This window comes from Nicotiana tabacum, chromosome 4 (genome assembly GCF_000715075.1).
Source record: "Nicotiana tabacum cultivar K326 chromosome 4, ASM71507v2, whole genome shotgun sequence".
Taxonomy (NCBI): Eukaryota; Viridiplantae; Streptophyta; class Magnoliopsida; order Solanales; family Solanaceae; genus Nicotiana; species Nicotiana tabacum.
This window is the reverse complement of record NC_134083.1, coordinates 19,163,682-19,175,633: the sequence shown is the minus strand read 5'-3', so window position 1 is coordinate 19,175,633 and position 11,952 is coordinate 19,163,682. Positions and strand designations below refer to the sequence as shown.

Here is an 11,952-nt window from a genome sequence, read left to right as displayed (position 1 = left end):
GATTATAACCTGTAAATCATGGAAATCAAGGGTTTAGATGAAAAACTTAAGTTTTGATAAAAATGAGATTTTAACCACGAAAATGGTTATGGAATTGGATGAAAATTGTATATTTGAGTTCTTGAGATTATGGGTAACGTTTTCCTCCAAAACTTTCCGGAATCCGGGCACGTGGGCCCGGGGTGAATTTTAAAAATTTTACCATTTTGGGTTGGGTAATTAATTTATTGGTCTAATTTCGAATTATTGAGCATGTATTAATTATTTTGTATAACATTTGGATAGTTTCGGATTTTTTGGCATCGAATTGAGACTTTAATGCGACATTTTGATCGGGAAGTGGACTTTGAGACAAGGTAAGTCTCTTGTCTAACCTTGTAAGAGAGAATTTACCCCATAGGTAATTTAAAATAATAATTATTGCTAATTGTGGGGGTTACGTATGCACGAGATGACTAGAGTCCGTGCGTAGCTACTAATTATGTTATGTCCGGGTGGTTTAGGACTCAAATCATGAATTACTTATGATAATTGCATCTTTTATTTAATTAAAGTACTAGAATTGTATTGTAAATTGTTAGAAGAAATAGTAAAAGACTGAAGTTTCGCATACTTGAATTTTTATGCAAATTATTTGACTGTTAATAGAAATTGTACATCCTTATGTGTTAACCTTATAATAACTTCTCTTTCCAGAGGTTCGTAAGAAAATGTCCTCCTTTCTTGTGGAGCGGGCCGAATGCCTCGGTAATATAGATGCATCTATGGATCGTGCCGCACGTCCCTTAGCAGTGTATACGACACTCTAGACCGGGCCGAATGACCTCAGCAGAAATCGTGCCTAATAATAATAATTACACGATACCCTGACATTTTATTACAGCTTGTGAAATTAATTGATAAATTAAAAATGATCGAAATTTAAAGAATTAATTAATTCTGCTTGTTAAGGAAATTATTGTTGTTCATATAAATCACATTTAATTAAATGTTTCTATTTTTAATATTATCGACCCATAGTGAGTGCCAAAGTCGACCTCTCGATACTACTTCTTCGAGATTAGACTAGATACTTACTGGGTACACGTTGTTTACGTACTCATGCTACACTTGCTGCACTTTTTGTGCAGGATCTGAGACATGATTTTTAGGTGGTCCTACCAGAGCGCATCCACATTACCCCAAGGCCTAGAGTGGTGAGCTGCCTTTCTGAGTCGTTTTTCAGCAACTAGTGCCTATGCTTGTTAAGGAAATTATTGTTGTTCATATAAGTCTTGTTTAATTAAATGTTTCTATTTTTAATATTATTGACCCATAGTGAGTGTCAAAGTCGACCTCTCGTCACTACTTCTTCGAGATTAGGCTTGATACTTACTGGGTACACGTTGTTTACGTACTCATGCTACACTTGCTGCACTTTTTGTGCAGGATCTGAGACATGATTTTTAGGTGGTCCTACCGGAGCGCATCCACATTACCCCAAGGCCTAGTGGTGAGCTGCCTTTCTAAGTTGTTCTGCAGCAACTAGTGCCTCTCCTTGTATTTGTATTTTATCTATTTTATTTCAGACAATATTTAGAATTTTGTATAATCTACTAGATGCGCATACACTTGTGACACCAGGTCTTGCATACACACTAGTAGAATTGTGGATTTAAATATTTTTTTTTTGGTTTTTATTTAATTAGACCCTTTATATTTTCTTAAATATGGCAAGTGAGAAGAGTTTAATTACTCAATAAAATTACTAAAAGAATAAATATATGTTTAATTCATTAGTAGGTTGGCCTAGCTGTGATGTTGGGCGCCATCACAACCTATAGGCGAAATTGGGTCATGACAATAGATCTCTTACCAACTGATATTCTTCCTTTCCTACGAGAATATAGGACATACAAACCTCCTTCCTCTCTACCAATCTCCTTCACCTTCCTAGTGAAGAGATCCTGAAATATGAAGAAGTTAGGGAAAAAGGTAGCATAACAGTTCAAGCTCTTTATCAACTTTGAAACAGACAAGAGATTGAACTTAAATTCTGGCACACATAATACATTCTCAAGTAGATCACCTCCGGTTAATTGATAATTCCATATCTGAATTATGGCTGCAGCCTCTCCATTTGGCAATTGCACAGTTCCAGAATTTTCTACCATTGTGCCATTACATAAAGTATTTTTATCACTAATCATGTGATTTGTTGCCCCTATATCTACTATCCATTTCAAGTCAGCCTCATTGATTGAAGAGACCATACCTGCCATATTTGTATTATGTACAGTCATTGGAGATCTGCTCAGCATGTTTAAGATCCGTTGGTACTACTTTTGCGTAAAGTGTGGTGCCTGTGGTCTGTTCCAGTGTATTGAGGCATGGTATTTTCACCATTGCTCAAGTTTCCTCCTACTGCATTAGCCTTCTTTTTTCCCTTGAAATCATCAGGATATCCTATGATCTTGTAGCAGTTCTCTTTAAGATGCCCCTTCATATGACACCGCTCCATTGCAACTTGCAGTTATCCTTTGTGTGTCCTTTCATATTGCAAAAATCACAATACACAGATGGCTTTCTCTGCTTCTGTAATCCATTTCTTGCGGTGAAAAGAGTTGTTGGCTCCATATGTTCATTCGAATTGTAAGCTCCTTCTCCAACTAGTTTTTGACTTTCATCTTGCACAATTAATGCATAACAGGTCATTTTAACAGAAGAAACTAAAAAGATACTAGTTCCCTTATTTTTTCTTCGTTGTATACTAGTTTCCTTTTAGTTATTTCTTTTTTATTCATTTACAACTTATTTATTTTTCTAACTCCTTTCATCCAATAAAACAATTTCTAGTCAACAGTTTTTTTAACAGAAGAAAAGGCAAGGGTAATTTAGACTTCCCTCTTTTTTATTTACAAGCCTTTTACGTTAAAATTCAATTAGTGCGTTGAATCGGAAATTTCCAAAATTAACAGCTTCTTTTTTTTTAAACTAGAAATGAAAAACATATTTTACGCCAACCCAATGAACAAATCCGTGACTTTTGTTAACGATAGGTGCAAATCAGATCTTGGGCAAGCTAGCTGTAGATTAGAATATATAAAATGGAATTATTTCAAAGACCTACAAAAATTGTGGCACAAGAAGTGCGGTTGGAATTATTTAAGATATATTCGGTTTTAGGGTCATGAGATTGTTCAACCATTTATGTGCAATGTATAACATTTAGCATAATTCCAAATAAGTATTCATTGATTTTCTCTTTTTCTTGTCCTAGTATTCCTAAAAGTAGGATCTCACCTTTTGCTAAATTAAACTAGAAAAGTCAATTAGTTTCTCGTGTAACAAACACACACTAAAAAAAAAAAAAATGTGATAGTAATGACAATTTGACATCTAATATTAATGATAACTTAATTTCTCATTTTGTAGAAATAGTAAACCAGTAATTAAAATCAGATTACAATTTAATGCTTTCATATTGAATAATAGAAAAAGTAACTTTATGCTTTTTTGCTCCTCTGACATCATCAGTTGCGTCACTTTGGGTATTAGCAAAGCACTCAAAGTTCGTCATATTAACAAAATTGTACTGCACAACTAAAGTAAAAACGAACTAGTCAATGGGCAAAATGATTTTTGAAACTAGTGGCCAGTACACATCTTTAGGAAGATCCAACACATTCCAAAAAAGGGCTTTAGCATTATTGTTATTTTGAAAGCAAGAAAATAAGTGGAGTAATAAAGGCATATACATAGGGGTAAAATAGACCTTCGAAAATAGCGGCACAAGGGGTTAGGTTGTAATTAAATTAATACATTTAGCATCAACTCATGAAAACTGTCCAATTTTAATTTGGTAGCTAATTTAATTCAAGTGGACCAAGTTGAAAATGGTTTTGATTATGTTGGAAAATTTTGCCTATAAATAGAGACCAGTTCCTTCTCATTGTTTCATCAATCTTTTATTAATTCTTTTTGTGTATTGTAAGAAAAATATTGAGAGTATGAAAAATTATTAGAGAAGTGAATATTAAGAAACACTTGTGTAAAATTTCTCTCTAAATTTGTGAGAAATTCTCTTAGGTATATATATCCTAGTTATATTAGATATACATCTCTACTTTTATACTTTTATGTATAGACGTGATTTAGTAGGACTCGATGAAGATATATTTGTTCGAACCACGTAAAAAGCTCAGAGTAAGTGGATTCTTTTTTTGTTATTCAAATTGCATCGGATCAGATTCAATGCTGAGGGCAAAATGTATGCCCAATTTGCAGGATGATTGAGATGGAAATTAGCAAATTTTTGTACGTCGTGAAGCTGAAGGACATGAACAACAAATCATCGTCCTTTACCTTCCAGACCTCATAAAAGTACTCAATTTCCGTCTTCTATCTCCTGACAATTTGGGCATTTCATTATGCCCTTCGCATTGAATTCGGATCCGATGCAGTCTGCATAACAAAGAAAAAATCCATTATTTGCAAGGAAACTCCGCTTTTGTCGAGCTAAAGCTAATCGAAGATGTCCATATGTCGCAACATATTTGACTTGGGAAACGTTAATGGGATTTTGAGATATTTAGAATGATTCCTTCTAAAGTGTTGAGTTTATATCATCATCTTTTAATATCCTCCTTTATTCATATATATTTTATTCAATTCATTCATATATCTGTTTTGGTTCTGTACCTACATTTGTTGAAAAAGTATACACTGGTTATATATTGCCTCGTCGCAAAGTGGATACTAAGCTATTATTTTAATATGCTAAAATATATACATCGATTATACATTAATCGGGTTTTGAAAAAGTGCTTGTTGATACCGCCTTTTTATCACCCTTCTCTCCGTGGTGAATCCAGAATTTTAAAGTCATGGGTGCTCGCCGATTAAAATTTCAAAAGAAGAAGAAAATAGAGTTTAGTTGTGGGTGCTCACTCAATATTTATCTAAATATTTGTATAAATTGCCTATGTAAAATACTAAATATGATCAAAGGTAATGGGTGTTTAAGTACCCACAAGTGTGTATGTAGATCCACTAATACTTCTCTATAGATGTTCAAGTTTAAAATTAAACTAAAATATTTTCAATCTGGGAACGATTTTGATTAATTGTATACCGACTTGTCATGAGACTTGCTTGTTTGGCCAATCTTCTCCAATCCTAGAAGCACTTTTTTTTAAAAAAAAGTGTTTTTTTTTTTCAAAGTTGAAGTAGTTGGCCAAGTTTTTGGAAGAAAAAAAAAGTGTTCTTGAGGAGAGGCAGAAGCAGTTTTGGAGAAGCAGAAAAAATACTAATTGCTGCTCAGAAGTATTTTTCAAGTGAATTAGCCAAACACGGACTGCTTCTCACCAAAAGTACTTTTGAGAAAAAACACTTCTCAAAATAAGCTGATTTTTGAAACTTGACCAAAAAGGCTATTATTTAAGATAAAGGATCAGTGAACTCATGAAAATCTCCAAACACCAAACATTTCCTTTTGTCAGATTTGCGGATCAAAATTTTGGGCCCATTTGAGGAGCCCAAATCATCTTTTTGGCCCGTAACTGAAATGACGCTAGAGTATTTTTTTTGTTTTTAAATCCCTCCCAAATTAGGTGGAGTTGGTTTAAGTAAGCCTCACTTGTCGGCAGTTTCACTCAGCTGCGAGGCCGCTCCTCTCCATCCTCTCCGGCGAATTGAGTTGTAAGTCCCCCCTCCCAGTTCTTTAAAATAAACAGTAATTTTTATATGTGATGATGGCTCCAAGATTGTGGTGCTACATTAATTACGATTTAATTTCATCAAAAAAGAAAAGGAAAAAACATTATCATCTTGTTTCGAGTTTTTAGTTCTTCAAATAAAAGTAACAAATTAAATTTATCTACTCTTCTAATAATCACAGACACTGTTTTCAATCTCTAAAACATTTCAAACACAAGCATTTAATTAAAAGACCCCGTAAATTCAGAGTATGAGTCTTTTGTGTTTAAGCTAGTAAACTGGGAACTTGGTAATTAATCTCTGTAACAGCTAATAATTAGAGTGCACCACATTATTCTGAAATTTTATTTTTTATCCTATCCATGAGCTCTTCAAGTTAGTCGTTTATTAGAAAATTTGTTAGCTAATATTTATAACAGTATGTAATTATAGAGCTCACTGAAGGTTCTTCTTAGAGTTTATACAGTCTTTAAAATATTGCAGATAATCTATAGGTTGTTTGTAGTGTGTAGCCCGAAACAGTTGTTTCAAGCTAAACGAACATGACTGTGAGCGGATGTTGACCTGCATTTGGTGGGTTTAACAAAGTAGTACAAAATTTAAACCTACGTCAAGTGATAATGGTTAGCTGTCAGTTGCTTTTATTAAGAGACAACGACTGAGATGACGCCCTTTGTCATCTTAAAATTTAAGCCTAAGGTACATAATCAAATTCCATGTAGTGTTACTTGACAAAAAAGTTGAGTTTGCTTGTGATATACCCAAGTTGTTTATTATTACAAGCAGATAATTAGATTGGCCTTTACGTGATTTTGTTCCAATGAGTAGAAGTTTAATTTGCTAATATATTTTATCTATTTGATACATCTCAATTTCAGATGGAAGAAGCTTCTCTTGATGGTGAGCAAGATGTTACTCGGCAAGGCAGGGGGAGATTGCAAGAAATAGAGTCAGATAGGTTAGATGACCAAAACAGTGAGCAAATTGAGTCGGATAAATTATTTGCTCAATATGGTGGGCAAATAGAGTCAGATTGGTTAAATGATCAAAATGGTTTTATTGATGGGCAGAAGGAATTTGTTGCCCCACCGCTAGGAATGGAGTTTGAATCGTATGATGATGCTTACAACTATTATAATTGTTATGCCAGGGAGATTGGTTTTCGTGTTAGAGTAAAGAATTCTTGGTTCAAAAGAAATATCGGGGAGAAGTATGGTGCAGTGCTATGCTGCAGTAGCCAGGGCTTTAAGAGAATTAAAGATGTAAACCGGTTGTGCAAGGAAACTAGAACTGGTTGTCCAGCAATGATGAGGATGAGAATGGTGGACTCCAAAGGATGGAGAGTACTTGAAGTTACCCTTGAACATAATCATTTGTTAGGTGCAAAAGCATACAAGTTTATTAAGAAGACAGGTGCTGGAAATAAGAAAAGTTGGATTCGAACTATGATGTTGAAGTCCGAACAATCAAGTTATATCGGGCACTTGCGATTGATGCAGGTGCGAATTGGAATGCCAATTTTTAGTGCAAGGAGGTGAAAAACTTCATCTGATTGTCACGATAAGCTGTACTTAAGGAAGGGAGACACGCAAGCCATGTATAATTATTTATGTCGTATGCAATTGACAAACCCAAACTTCTTTTACTTGATGGATCTGAATGATGAATAGCAGTTGACGACTGTGTTCTGGATTGATGTCAAGTCAAGGGCATATGCTTACTTCATTGATGTGATCTATGTTAATAATTCATATTTATCCAACAAATATGAGATTCCTCTTGTGGCATTTGTGGGAACAAATCACCATGGTCAATCATTGTTGCTGGGCTGTGGCCTGCTTGCGGGCGAGGCAAAATCCTCTTATATTTGGGTGTGTGTTCAAAGCTTCGCTCACCGGCTCACTTGGATGTTTCCCTCAAACAATTATTACACAAAGATGCAAGATTTTGGAGAGTGCTATAAGTGTGTTTTTCCAGGAAAGTTGGAAGGGTTGCGTAACTATGATGCTATTAGAAAGGCATTAATTAAAACAATATATGAGGCTCTGAAGCCATTTGATTTCGAAGTAGCATGGAGATTTATTATCCAAAGATTTGGAGTTGGTGATCATGAGTGGCTTCTTTCACTCTATGACGACCGAGCTAAATGGGCTCCAGTTTATTTGAAAGACACTTTTTTGCTGGAATGGCCACTGCAAGGTGTAACGAGACATTGACTGCTTTTTTCGATAAATATTTGCACAATCAAACTCCTCTAAAAGAGTTCTTTGCAGAAAAAGAACAAGGAAGAAGCGGTTGCAGGTACAGAGTCGAGAAACTCGAACCCTGAACTCAAAACAAGATGTTCCTTTGAGTTGCAGCTTTCAAAAGTGTACACTAGAGTGATCTTCAAAAGATTTCAGTTAGGGGTGGAGGAGATGTATTCTTGTTTCAGAACAACACGTCGACGGGCAGATGGTAACATTTTTGGTGAAGGAGCGTATTTTGGGAGAGGGAAATAGAAGAGAGATACGGGATTATGAAGTTCTGTACAACAGAGCTGCAGCCGAAGTTCGTTGTATTTGCAGCTGCTTCAACTTCTATGGATATCTATGCAGGCATGCGTTGTGTGTACTGAACTTCAATGGTGTGGAAGAGATCCCTTCAAAGTACATTTTATCACATTGTAAAAATGATTACAACCGATTATGTGCATCAGATCTTGAATCCAGTTTTACTGAGTCCACTGAACACGTTCATGATTTAGCCAGTTGTATAGAAGTGCATTACAAGTTTTGGAGGAAGGGGTGATTTCCCTAGATCATTAGAAAGTATCTCCAAGTGCATTTGAAGAGTTTCTGACCAGAGTTCACCACATTGAAGAAAACATAAATGTTATGGCATAAAAAAGAACAAAAAATAAAAAAAATAAAATAAGATGTTGTGGTACGTGAACTCAGGCGCTCGCCGGAACCCTAGCTTCTGCTGGGCGCGTGAGGGGGCCTTTGGTCGCCAGTGCTTTCTGAACCTAATGGTGGTGTTGGTTTTTGCACAACACTCACCGAAAGTATGTTTACGCAGATTAGATCGGAGGAGTCACCGGAAAGACGTACGGCGACTGATTTTTTTCTGTCCTGGATTTTTTCCATTGCCGCTCTGATACCATGTGAGAAATAGCAAGGGAAAAATATATTATTGATATGTTCTATGAAGCGTTTTACAATAGCGCTATTTATATACAATGTTTACATATACCTAAAACCTTCTCGATCAATGTGGAGCACTATACATGAACTAACTCTAACACTTGTTATACTCATCTTCCTTGCTCATCATATCAACATTGTAGTGAATCGAATATCTTTATTTTATTTAATCGCCTGATGATAAATTACCTTTGCATACTTTATTAAAGATAAAAGATCGATCTTCTTTCTTGTACTCTCTCTTCTGCCCTTATTTTAGATAAAAACTCTTCAGTTTTATATCCTTGCCACTTTAGATTTTCTACATGAAAAACTTTGACAGAAAATTGGGTATTTTGCAGGGAAGAAAATCAAATTTATCTCGGCCGGTGGCAGGATATGGCTCTCTAACACTGTTCTTTGGTGTAACTGTCTCAAGTGTGATCTTGATAAAGACATTTTTTTTAATCCTAGACATCAGCCTTTGTGGCAGACCTACAAAAGATAGTAAAACGCAATCAAAGGGGAAGAAGACCGAGGCAGACTAGGAATAAGCAGAAATAACTGTCATAAGAGTATTCAAGTGTAGGTGAAAAGGAAAGTCAAGGTATCAAATGTGGAATTTTGTCAACTTTAAGGAAGTGGCAGCAGGTAGTGCTTTTTGTTATCACAAGGTGGTAATTGCCGGTAAATGGCTACTAAAGCTGTATGGTTTGTAATATTTCACCAGCTGTTTAGACCTAGGTCAGGTTCGCTGTGGATGTCTTTTGCAACTTCTGCCATGGGTAAATATTGGTAGTACTATGTTTTAGGAAATTGTCTTAAAGCTTCTGAAGGTTTAATAGGGCTTGAACCTAACGCCTCATAATGGTTACTTTGTTAGTAATCACTCAAACCATTGAACATTTTTTATTATGTCATTACACAACCAGTCTATTGGCAGTCAACATCTGTTTAGATCGAAAGTATAGTGCTAATATAATTTACTTATTTATTCGTGTATAGTTCCATTGATGTGCTAGCAATCTACTAGTAGTACCTAAAAGAAAAAAGTGAAAATTAAAGTAAAAGGAATATAAATTCAGTAATTTCCTTCGGGTTTTAAGGTTCTTATTGTAAATTGTTTCTATGGCATCATAAAAAATTAAAGCAAATTTGGACAAAATGTGAGGGTTACGCAAAAAATGTTTTCATGGTTTATTATTGTTAAAAAAAAATGAAGCGTCTTAGGATGTTCATTTTAAAGTAATATTGAATAAATAAAAAGTTATTTTATGTATCAATCCTTACATCTCCGACAACTGGTGGAGTGACAGCAGGTTTTGGTATGTTGGGGGATATCATTATTGCCGAACCCAATGCCTACATTGCATTTGCAGATAAAAGAGTAATTGAACAAACATTGAATAAAACAGTACCTGAAGGTTCACAAGCAGCTGAATACTTATTCCAGAAGGGTTTATTCGACCTAATTGTACCACGTAATCTTTTAAAAAGCGTTTTGAGTGAGTTATTTAAGCTCCACACCTTTTTCCTTTGAATCAAAAGTCAAGCAAAATCAAGTAGAGCACTAAGTTCAATTATTTTATTTGTGTTTGTAGCAAAAAAGTAGTTAGTTTGTCGGAATCAAAGTAAATAAGATAATAATGGCGCTTTCTTTGGTGATAGAAGATCTAATTGTAGAAAGAATCAAAACTAAAGTTGAGGATAACTCTTTTTTTGACATATATTCCTGATTACGAATCAAGAAGCCTTTATCAACAAGAGTGAGTTCTTCCTTTCGTGAAATTAGGAAAATAAAACAAATTTCTTCTTCTTGTCTTAGGTATATAATTTGAAATTCAAATATAGATAATAGAGTTTTGTCTCTTTCTCTATCTCCCGAAAAATCATTTTAGCTAAAAATTCATGTTGGGTCGGATTCGTACGAATCTTTCGATAATCTCTAAGAAACTCTTTATCTATTTTTAGAAAATTAGAAGACAAGAACAAAAGACAAAGAAATGAAGAAAAATAATAAAGTTTATTATCATACATATCTTTCTCATAAAGGAGATGAATAAGTCCATTTATTTAGTTCTACAGGTCTACATTCTTTGCACTTATTATACCTACTCAGTTAGATTTAGATATATAGATACTTAGATCTATACTAAGAATTTCAAATTCTTCAAATTCTATTAATAATAAATATTATCTAATTTCTAATTATTAATTAGAATTTAAATTCTTAATTTAATTATTATTATTACAAGATATCTTTATTTATATAATAACATAATAACATATACAAATAGTAAATCGAGGTACCCCTTCTATGACAAATTTGAACCTTCCATATATTTTTGTGCCGTTAGTAGTCCTAGTCTCTCCGGCAATTGCAATGGGGTGTTCCGATCGTAATGCATGACTACTTAACGGGGGAATTTACCGCAAATACTAGCTTGGCTCATTATTGCCGAGATAATGGTCTACTTCTTCACATCCACCGTGCAATGCATGCGGTTATTGATAGACAGAAGAATCATGGTATCCACTTCCGGGTATTAGCAAAAGCGTTACGTATGTCTGGTGGAGATCATATTCACTCTGGTACCGTAGTAGGTAAACTTGAAGGTGAAAGAGACATAACTTTGAGCTTTGTTGATTTACTGCGTGATGATTTTGTTGAACAAGATCGAAGTCGCAGTATTTATTTCACTCAAGATTGGGTCTCTTTACCAGGTGTTCTACCCGTGGCTTCAGGAGGTATTCACGTTTGGCATATGCCTGCTCTGACCGAGATCTTTGGGGATGATTCCATACTATAGTTCGGTGGAGGAACTTTAGGACATCCTTGGGGTTAGGGGTGGCAAGTGGGCCGGGCCCGGTCCTAAGTGGGCTTCGCGGGCCCCGTCCTAAGTGGGCCGGTCCTATGTGGTCCGGTCCTAAACGGTCCTGGGCCTCGCGGGCTTATTGCTGGAACCAGCTCGGGACCGGGACCACGAACTAACGGGCCCGGGTTTAGTGGGCCGGTCCCGGTCCGGTTCCGGGCCCAAACGGACCTAAAGCGGGCCCAACAGAAACTTTCTATTTTTAATTTTTTTTATAG

The 11,952-nt window shown here is 35.3% G+C and overlaps 2 pseudogenes; both read left to right on the top strand.

Moving 5' to 3' along the window:
* The first annotated feature begins 6,575 nt into the window (after nucleotides 1–6,575).
* LOC107803279 (protein FAR1-RELATED SEQUENCE 6-like) lies at nucleotides 6,576–8,582 on the top strand (annotated as a pseudogene).
* A 970-nt stretch (nucleotides 8,583–9,552) lies between these two features.
* Nucleotides 9,553–11,707, top strand: LOC142179815 (ribulose bisphosphate carboxylase large chain-like; annotated as a pseudogene).
* Nucleotides 11,708–11,952: the final 245 nt, after the last annotated feature.